The sequence below is a fragment of the Candoia aspera genome, chromosome 1, assembly GCF_035149785.1.
Source record: "Candoia aspera isolate rCanAsp1 chromosome 1, rCanAsp1.hap2, whole genome shotgun sequence".
Classification (NCBI taxonomy): domain Eukaryota; kingdom Metazoa; phylum Chordata; class Lepidosauria; order Squamata; family Boidae; genus Candoia; species Candoia aspera.
Genome location: NC_086153.1, coordinates 75,974,354 through 75,985,768, shown reverse-complemented (window position 1 = coordinate 75,985,768; position 11,415 = coordinate 75,974,354).

Below are 11,415 nucleotides of genomic sequence, written 5' to 3'. Positions count from 1 at the left end.
TAAGGAAGGCTGAGTGAAGGAAGATAGATGCTTTTGAACTGTGGTGTTGGAGGAAAATTCTGAGAGTGTCTTGGACTGCAAGAAGATCAAACCAGTCCATCCTCCAGGAAATAAAGCCAGACTGCTCACTTGAGGGAATGATATCAAAGGCAAAACTGAAATACTTTGGCTACATAATGAGAAGACAGGACACCCTGGAGAAGATGCTGATGCTAGGGAGAGTGGAAGGCAAAAGGAAGAGGGGCCGACCAAGGGCAAGGTGGATGGATGATATTCTAGAGGTGATGGACCCGTCCCTGGGGGAGCTGGCGGTGTTGACGACCGACAGGAAGCTCTGGCGTGGGCTGGTCCATGAAGTCATGAAGAGTCGGAAGCAACTAAACGAATAAACATCCCATTATTATTATTATGGTTGGTTGCACAGTCAGCCAGTTGTTTAGACTGGATTTGGCATTTTTGCCCACCTATTGAGTCCTTCCCAAGGATCTGGGATAGGCAGATGTTGTTGTTTAATAATATTAAAGGTAACTTTTTAGTAGTAATATTAGTATTATAATTATAATTATAGAATATGGCCCAAAGTGCAGCTAGGGTCTTGCACGCAAAAACATATACAGTACAAGTTTCATTTGGTTAATTACCCCTGGATTTTTTTCTTATTACATAGATTTTTCACTTCACAGAGCTGCCTCCACCCAAAATATATGTTCTCATGACACATGCATATAATGCATATAATCTATCCTGTTTCTAATTACAATGCTCAATGATTTTTAAGAGAGTGGAAAATGGTTAGAAAGGCTTTAGTTCTCATGTTGGACAGAAATGATTGAAAATTCATTCCCTTTCTCATGAAAGAAAATGAGAGCAAGTTCCTTGTGGGTCAGACCTGGAGGCTTGATCCTCAGAATCGCTCATCCATTTATGGTAAGCTTCCTTCTTTGCTGCCTGCTTGGGACTCTCAAGCAAGTTACAGGCCATGAACTATGTTTAGTGTCATAGGTCAAAAATGCTGGCATGGCAAGCGTGTAACATTCCTGAATGTTTCTTTTAAAAAGTGTGCAGCTATGTACTTGTCTCATTACTGAATATTTCTTGCATATACATTCAGGGTACTGGGTCTTTAAATTTGTTGGTTATTCGTTTAGTCACTCATAGCAAATACACTTTTTTCAAGGAAATTCTGAAAAATATGTAACTATTTTAGCATTTCCTTGTTGCTTTTAGTATCTCCCTTGAAGCATGCCCACTGTAATGGTATGTGGGAATGACCTTGGGAGACTGGGCCCAGAGATAATGGTTAGGGAATAGTTAGATAAGAGACAGCATAGCCCGCAGCTGGATAGTGGGCGGGGCAAGAGGCTCAGAAGAGACCCTCCCTAATTTCTCTGGTGTAAAGGAGACAGGGAGAGAATTGTACTTTCAACTTGCAAGATTTATGTCAACCTTACCAGGTAGACCAGACAGAAAACATGAGCAGATCAGCTAATTCTGCTTTATTGTAAGGCTACATTAATATGTAATCTTGCAAGTTTGAAAGTACAATTTTTCTTTACCCCAGAGAAAAATTATACCCACTGATAAAAGGGCTCACCTGTGATAGAAATCACTATAAGCAGATTCATTCATGTTTACAGATCATGTGAGTATATCCTGGAATCTAGCATATCATTTGCTAATTGCAGATAATATGCTAATTGGGTGGTAACTTTTATTATTAATTATTTATTTTCTGTCTTCAAGTCGGTGTTGATTCCTGGAGACTGCCTGGATGAGTCCCTGCAGTTTTATTGGCAAGATTTCAGAAGTGGTTTGCCTTGTCTCCTTCCTAGGGATGAGAGTGACTGGCTTTGTGCCTAAGGCAGGACTAGAACTCTCCAGGTTTCTAGCCTGGTCCCTTCAGGGTCACATTTGCCACCTTTTTTATAAATTGGCATAGTAATAGAGTTAAGCCAATCATTAGGAAGGCACAAAGAGTTATTTATGGCTGTGAAAAGAGGAGCAAACACAGACTCCTACCATGCAGGGTTTAAATTTAAGAATTCAGATGAGACTAAATCTTTATCAGGAGCTTAACTCTTTTCCAATTGAGAGATTAGTTTCTGGACCTCAAAAGGTGAAACTGGGAGCCATTCAGGAAGAGGCGCATCAAACAGCTGGGCAGAAAATTCACTGTCTTAGGCGTGGTTAATAAGCTATGGAAATATCCAGTCCAAGACTCAAAGGTGATGGGTTGTTACTGCTATCAAGTTTACTTTGGATGAAGATTGGGAAACAAGGTGCCAAAACAAGCAATCACCTTTGTTAGCTACAGCCTGCTGGACTCCAGTCCAGTACTCTAGAGCCTAACTTTGCTTTTTCTCCTTTAAATGTTTCTTATAGTCCCTTTTTAGGGAATAAAGGTTATTGTAAGAAGGAGAGGCTTCACAGGTACATTCTTGTAGGCAAAAGGATTTGGGATTTACAGTAGATATCCAAAACGACAGAGCCAATGTTTCCCAGCCCTTTTACAGCACAATTGCCTCCCCTCCTGGACTGGCCCTAGATATGTTTTCTATATGCTCCTAGATATGCTGTATGCCCCTCATAGGAGACTGGTTACTCCAGCCCTAATTGAGGTGTTACCTGTTAGTGCAACAACTGGTACTGTAGATATATAAGACTCCCATACGAAAGCTGTACTTGTTTCTGTTCAGACATGGAGCAGAATCTGTCTCACATGGGCTATTAAAATGTCTGTGGTATACCCAATGGCAGTTGAACTTAGTATTTCCAATTGTTTACAACTTTGATTGCCATTGTGACCAAGAGGCATTCCCTTTCTTTTGAGTGACCACTCTTCAGAAACTATCACCCTTACAAAGTAGACCAGACTCAAAAACCAATGCCATATAGGTCAGGACTGCTTTTATTGTAAGAGCTAGTCAACAGAATCTTGCAAGACTGAATGTGCTTCCTCCCTCCTTCCCTTTATAGTTGCGTTAACTAAGGAGGGGCTTGTCTGAGATGTTTTCTCAAGTTATTTTCTTGGTCTGGGCTCGAGCCCTGCTTGTTTGACCATTACTTGGGTAGTGGCTCTTCCTTCTATCTTTCAAGTCCATTCCCTGTTCCCACTACAGAAACCTCCAAGAAGCTTGCAAAATTTCTATCAATAGCTACAGCTCTTAGAAGCTGTCTGGTTTCTCATACTATTGATTGTTAGCTGCTAATTCTCTCAGGATTTTCTTGCAATTTTTATTCTTTTACTATATTTAGTGTATCACCAGTCTTTTTCTTGTTTGGTCTTGGACTGTAAATAAACTTGGATGACTGCAAATCATTTCCCCTCAAAACTGAAATTTGGAACTGCTTTATAAAGATTTTCCAGTACAAGGTCTCCTAGATTGCCTCCTTTAAGCATGCAGGGACACATCTCACATTCAAGAAGACTAAGGAATTTCCTTCCTTAGTCACAGAGCCAGTGATCACCTGGTTGATTAAATCAACAAGAAAGCCAAGGGTCATGCAAGAAAGTGGCAGCCCTAATTTCCCTATCTACCCTATTGACATCCTCAAGATCTGCAGGCTGAAGAGAATCCATATGAACCTAACAAGCAGTTGCCTAGTTTATTTTACTATGATATACCCAACACTGAAGTCCACAATGAGGCAAACCCAATCAACACTGCCTGCAAAGAACAATGAAAATTGCTCATAGTGAACCTCTTCCTATTGGGACTTCCCTCCCCACATCTTAACGGAGATGATGCACAGCACAGAAGAGCATTATTGGCCTGTTCCGTGCAGGCGCAGTAAAGGCGGTGAAGCCCTCTTCACAGCATCCTCTGCCACAGAGCAGGAATTCAAACATGCCAGAAAGAGAGCCCCACTCTGTGTTTGGTCCAGATGAAGCCAAACTCACTTGTCAGTGAGTTAGCGTTCCTACAGACTACAGCCAAACCACCTCCCTCTCCTCCAGCCCCAGTGGTGATGGACTTGCTGGGAGAATTTCACTCTCCTTACTAGGTAGCTTCTTTTCTTCTCACAACCTATTTATCTTCCAAAAGGAACGTTGTTTTTCTCATTTTTTATCTTCCAAAAGAAACATTGTCTTTCTCATTTATTCTACTTAGACCCACTTTTGTGTATCAGTATATTTATTCTCTTGCCTCTCCTTTTCAAATGCAGTTCACAACCAATACCTGGATCATCCTTTGGGCATTGGTAACTTCATGTGTTTGACATTGGGCAGATTTTTATAAGGATGCATAGAGAAGAAGCAAGGGTTTCTTGAATAATATTTAGAATTACAGCAAGGGAAGCATGAAAGGAAGAAATGCCCCCCCCCACCCCCCAGGCACTGGAAGAGAAAATTCATACTGTCAGGGGGGGAAAAAAAGATTTAGCAAACATTAAAACATAGATTGCCCTGGAAAATACTTAATCTTAACTGTTTCTCATAACTTTTGTGTTGTAATGGGGGTTAGACTTTATTTGCACGAAAATGCCAATTCCTTTTTGCAATTAGGGCTGTTAGCAAATGATGGACGATACTGAAACTTCAGAATGAAAAGGGGAAATCTCCATCATCATATTAGCATAGCAGTGAAACATTTTACCACTTCCTGCCCTTGCTATATGATACTTCATGCAAATGATGAAATGTGTTGCCATCAGATGTGGCAACACTTTTAGAATAATAACATTTCTGCAGGTCTTTAACACTCTATGGATTAGCATCATAATTCCACTGAATATGATTATATGCCATCAAGTCAGTATTGAGATTGATAGACCATATAGATGATAATAAATCTGTAAGATTCATTTAAAGTTGACTGAGTGTGGCGGCTCAGTGGTTAAGACGCCAGGCTTGTTGCCTGTAAGGTTACAAGTTTGGCAGTTTGAGAGCTGAGCGCCACGTGATGGAGTGAGCTCCCGCACTCGCCCCAGCTCTTGCCAACCTAGCAATTCAAAAGCATGCAAATGCAAGTAGATAAATAGGTACCACTTCGGTGGGAAGGTAACAGCGTTCCGTGACTGTCATGCTGGCCACATGAGCGTGGAAGTGTCTTCGGACAACGCTGGCTCTTCAGCCATGAAACGGAGATGAGCACTGTTGGCAGATGCTGGGAAAGCCTTTAGCCCAGGAGAGGTCAAAAAAGTCACACACCAAGCATTTCTATAAAAATAATTTATTTACAGAAAGCAAAAACAAAAGCAAAACATTTAAAGTACTTAGCTCCCTTTTTGGAGCAAGCCTTGCTGAGCTACATTTCCAGCAGAGAGAAAAAAGGAAGTGAAGAACAAGTCCGGGCAGGATTCCTCCCACCCCCCAGGTGATTTGCATGAAGCACGTGAGAGGAGACAATCACTTGCAACCTTTTCACCCGGCCAAAATGACTAGGCACATATAGCAGTCTTAATCTGTTAGTAGGAAAACCTCAACAAGCACCACCCCCTAGCGTTGGACACGACTAAACGGGAACCTTTACCTTTACTAATTGTAGTCATTTGGTTGGTTTTTGTGGTGGCAATTGCCAGTGGCAATCTTTTTTGTGCCTTCAATTTTTAGAAACTAAAAAAAATTACTGAATTCCACAGTTTGGCCATCAAATGTCAGCATTACAGGCTGCTGTGGAGATTACAAAAGGGGCTGGGTGGGATTGCATGGGAACTTAACCCTCATTTGAGAATCCAACAAAATGCACAGCAGAGTCAACTGAAACCTTGAAATATGTAATTTCAACATATCCATCAACCACTAAAGGTCTTGATAAGGAATGAATAATGAGAAATGTGAGCTAAAGCAGAGAAGCCTGTATAATAAGAAAGGATTTTTGATGTCTGCTTTGAGGGGGAACTTACAGACATAACCCCAGTCTGAGTTTTGCTTTTCCTGCAGGGAGGAAATTGCTGCTATTTATAAGGCAAGATCTTCTAAGCAGACATTGCTCATCAAAATAAATGGTTATCCAATTTGTATGACAAATGTTAAGAGGATAGTGGCCTCTTAGCTACTCTAGATAAGCATTCTGAGAATCATACTTTAAAACTGGTAATATTTCAAAGTTTTCGTGTTTTTCTAAATCAGGGCTAATTAAATATTGTGGGATTCAAGCTTATCACTTAGTGCTGTTCTTTTGTCAATTCCTGATATTCTCCCATGGACAGTTCTTTAACTAGGTTCCCAAAGCATCCCAGATGTATTTGGCTATAGTATTATTCTTGACCTTATACAAACTTTCAAGATGAACTGTGGGGAAGTTGTGATCTTGCCAACTAAGAATAAAACTTTTTAAAAGTTCTTTCCCACCATACATTTATGAGATCAGACTACTAATGTTCTTTTTTTTTTTAAGGCAGACTGGCAAAGAAGAAAAATTAATTTGGATTGGAATTCAAATTATGTTTAGAACATGACAGTCCAGTGCCATTTCAAAATTAAAACAAGGCTGATTCTCTCACACTTCTTTGTTATTGTTCTTAGGTGTCTTTGAAATTTGGCCTTCATAAATTGCTCCACACAGGAATTAAGCATTCCATTTTCTTAAAAGTCTGCACTCTTCTAACCCAATTGTTCAAAAGCATTGTGCAAGAACTTGTTTCATAATTAATGTGGTCTATTTCCTCCCTCAGATTTACCAGAAAACCCTCAAGAAAAAAGAAAAAACCAAGATTTTCCAGCTGGTTGTGAGAAAGGCTAATAAAACCAAGCCTTGGGGAGCCAGCTGCAGCCTTCCCTGCCAATCTTTCACCATCCTGCCAGTAACATAGGAGGGAGGGCAAAAAGAACTCATGGAGGCTTCAAGGCCACCATAAAGGATCACTTTCATCTAGATGCATGGGATTTACAGATTATTATACCTCCTATTCCTGTTCTGTGGCTCAGAAAGCACAAGGCCAATGAAAATGGCACCATCAAAGATCCTCCTGCCTTTAGCCATTTGTCCCCATTGTATTGCATGGAAGGATTTCTGGGAGGGATGTATTGTGGCATCAATTTAGAGCTGAGCTACACATATACTGGGAGTAAAATACCTGAACTGGGGATACTCAGTCCCACAGTTCCAGGTTTGACCATAAAGCAACTTGTGTATGGAATTTCTCCTGTTATTACTGTTGATATCATCAACATCAAATGGAGGAAATACTCCAAATTGCTGTCCTTTGAAAGAGTTGTATGTTACAAAGCTCCTATGTTGAACTTTCATACCATGAATGATTTTGGTCAGAAGTGAAGATATGTGTTGCAATGGAAACATGTTACATTTTGGCAGAAATTTAACTGAATTTTCTCCTGGGGTGATTGTTTTTTCCTGTGGACAATCTGCTTTCAAAAAAGCTGTCCATAAATAACTACAATCCATAGAAATCCTCATGCTTTCAAACAGGATCATCATGCTTGCACTTACTTGCCTAACAAGCTAAAATATGTACAATGCTAGAAGATGAGAACTATAGATCTTTGCTCGTCAGTCTAAATATGGCCACTGTAGAAGCAGCAGCACAAAACAGTTAATAGAAATGGTGAGAGTAGGGTTAGCAAGAACTCCAGAGTGGATCTAGATGTATGAGTGAGGACAGCCATTTCTGAATTTAGGACTGGAACAGAACTTTGTCTTAGGAGACAAGGGGATTCAGTGGCAGTGTAATGAAAATGACATTCCTCTCTCTTTTGGCGTAATTCTGACTGTCCCAATCACATGTAAAGTGTTCAGGTATATGGGACAAGGATCTGGTTTAAGAACAAAAGTGGTATATGGGCAGAAGGATGGCATTTTCCCTCCAACAATGGGGGTTTCCCATCCCTCCTGGCTCTTCTCCATTATCACTCCACTAATCAAAGATAGAAGAGTGCTTGGAAGAAAGGCTATAAGATCTTCATTGATTCTTGAAAGATGGACTGAGCACCTGTGCATTATCTTTTGCTGTTAAAACAGACCTACCTTATGTGGGCTGAAAAAAGCTATGGCATGGCTAATTACAGTTACACCCTACTCCCAATTTTATATCTGGGTAGTTCACACCTACATTATGCCACTCTCACATCTAGCTTGGCCTTAAAACAGTGTAATGACTTTCAGTAAAGATGAAACCAAGAAAGGCAACTTTAGGAAAAACAAAATTCCCGTGGTGGAAGCCTTTAGTCAAATGCTTAAAAACCAATCAAGTGCATGCCAGTGGTGGCACTGAATAAATTCTGGGAAAGGAACAAAGCACAAAACAAATAATTTATTAGAGTAACATGCAAATTATCTCAAACCTTTCTTTGAAAGTACACAGTGCTTACTGCAAGCCAGCCATTCCTAGAAATAAGCATTCCATGACTCAGAAGAATATACTGCTGTCAGTTAATTACAAGTTATGCAATATATCCAGTTGACTTGTGATGACAATACTTTCCCTTGAGTTTCCCATTTGATATACAAGGTTCAACAATTTATAATACTTGTTGGTTGTTACTAAGTGGCCTTGCCTACCTTGGACATGTCAGATGAAGAATTCTATGTGCAGCTTCTTTTGGCAGATAAAGATCCCAAGATAAATCTTGCTGTTGCAAAGATGATATTTGTAGCTTGTAGAATTTGTGCATTGTTGAAAGCAAAGTATGACTACAGGACTTTCTATCATGTTTTTTTTTTTATCATGTCCCATTATACTCTGTATTACACAATGAGTTTTTAAAATGAAATTTTGGTCAGTGGCTTGTAATAAAGTTTGGCTTGAGTTGACATTGGACATATCAATAATTTTTAGTTTTGTCTCTTGGTACACATTATACATACAAGTGGTTTTGAATCACACTGTATAGCAGCATAATTTGTAATTTCCAGGTGAGAAATAAGCAATAGACCTAAGATGGAAAACTGTGAAGTGGAGAATTATCAATGATGACACAAGAGCCACATACTATAATAATCAAAAATATCCATTCATTGGCAGTGGGAGGACCCTTGGCAAAGAAATCTGGCAGTTTGGGACAGGGATTTTTATATTAATTTTTTAATTAATTTTGTTCAAAGCTATAATTGAGAATTTAAAACATTTCCAGAACATCTGGGCTCTGAACAACTGCACAAATAAACTATTGATCTGGACAATTTGCCTGTATCTGTATCTATGTATTTGTCTTTTTTGCAGTGTGCCATTCATAGGGGATCTCCAGGCTGTCCAACAATCAAACATCCAACACTGACACAACAAGAAAATCATTTAAAAACCAAAATGATCAACAGATGGACAGCAGTTAGTTGAAAGCCAGGCAACCAGATCATAATTGTGTACAATCTAGACATTTCTCCTCATGGCTCATGTATATTTGCTGGATGCGTGTGGACAATCTTACAAGAGTCATCTAGTCTTGTAATTACTATATGCACTAGTAAATTCTATTTTCTCAATTGACACAATGCATATAGGATTTTGTGGAGTGCTAGTTTGCATTGAATTTCTGCCATATTGATCAGTCAGCAAAGAACAGTTGAATACACCCTAGAGATGGTACATGGCAGACTATCCACAGCAGAAGATCCAACACTCTCAGCTTTAAGTGAACCAAATTCTCCCTTCTTCTTCTTTTATTAACGCTTTTAAACATGATGATTAAAAACTAACACAACTAATATAAAGGAAGAAAGGAAGAAAGAAAAGGGGAAAAGAAGGAAATCAAAGAAAAAGCAGAAAGTGCAAGAGAAGAAAAGAGGTTAAAGAAAAATAGAAAAGAAAAGAAATATATACGGAAGTAGTTTCCGATATTCTTCAAACCAGTTATAAGTAAAATATATTTTAACCTCTCTCTCGAACTATTCTGCCTCTCTAACATCATATTAATCTTCTATAATCTGTCCTGTCTAATCATCAAAACAATAAATCACAAATTCATTTTTTTTCATTTTTACACAGTTCATAAGAACAAATTCTCCCTTCTCAATGATATACAAACATGACATAAACAATTTGAATGCAAAACTGCATAAACCTTGTATATCAGCCCAATAATAAGATGGTTCAACATGAAAACATGAATAGCCTATTAAATGCAACAATTTACACAAATAGTTTGGAGCAGAGAATCAGATGTTTGATATAGATTCATTAAATTGGACAATGAATTTAACACCATTTTGCACAGCAACCTGGAACTTCAGCTGCTTCTTTTACATTTCGACTGGTACTGTATTTAGTGAATACAACATTTTTCCTATTACTTTTTAGATGGAGAAACAGCCTACATTTACAGAATAGAGACAAAGAGGCAGATAATATTGAAAAGGAGAAGTGACGACTGTAGAAAAATGGAAGTGGGGAAGCAGAAATTATGACAATAGCTTCACCCCTTCTCCTATGTCATTGCAGACCGTTACTCTGTATAAATGGAGGGCAGTCTATCCCTATTCAAGGATTATATAAAGGGTTTAAATTTACCATAAACAGCAGGAGAATTCCCATTCCTACCAAGCAATACTCTACTGGTGATCTAATCTTTCGGAGGTACCTGTGCTTTCAGCAATTTATTTATTTATTATTCAAATTTAATTACTGCCCATCTCCCCCAAAAGAGGGACTCTGGGCAGTTTACAATAAAATCGAACTCCAATCAGAAATGTTAATATCTCATAAAACCGGACCCATTACAATTATTATAAAATGCAATAAATAAATGTAAAATCCAAGAGGATGTAAAATTCCAAGCTGGTGGGAGGGCCCCTAGGGTGCGAGCCACCCACAAGAATGGTTACCCACTTTTCCGCCCAAGGCGAGACGGCAGAACCAAGTCTTCAGGGCCTTCCGGAAGGTCAGGAATGAAGGGGCCTACCTCACCTCCGGGGGCAAGTTGTTCCAAAGGGCGGGGGCCACTACAGAGAAAGCCCGTTTCCTGGACCTCGCCAGATGGAATTCTCTTACGGACGGGGTCCATAACATGCCCTCTCTGGATGATCAGGTGGGGCGGGCCGATGTAATGGGGATGAGACGGTCCCTCAGGTAACGTGGCCCCATGCCATGTAGGGCTTTAAAGGTGATAACTAACACCTTGATTTGGACCTGGAAGCAAACTGGCACCCAGTGCAGCTTGCGCAGCAAAGGTGTTGTATGTGCCGACCTAGGGGCACCAAAAATGGCCCGTGCAGCTGCATTCTGGACCAGCTGAAGCTTCCGGATACTCTTCAAGGGTAGCCCCATGTAGAGTGCATTGCAGTAGTCTATATGGGAGGTGACCAGGGCGTGACTGTTCGGAGGGCTTCCCATTCCAGGAATGGGCGTAACTGGCGCACAACCCGAAGTTGCGCAAAGGCCCTCCTGGCCACAACTGCCACCTGCTCTTCAAGCAGGAGTCATGAGTCCAGAAGAACCCCCAGATTACGCACTGAGTCTGTCTGGGGCAGTGCGACCCCATCCAGAACTAAAGATGACAATTTCCTGGAAGGCGAGGCG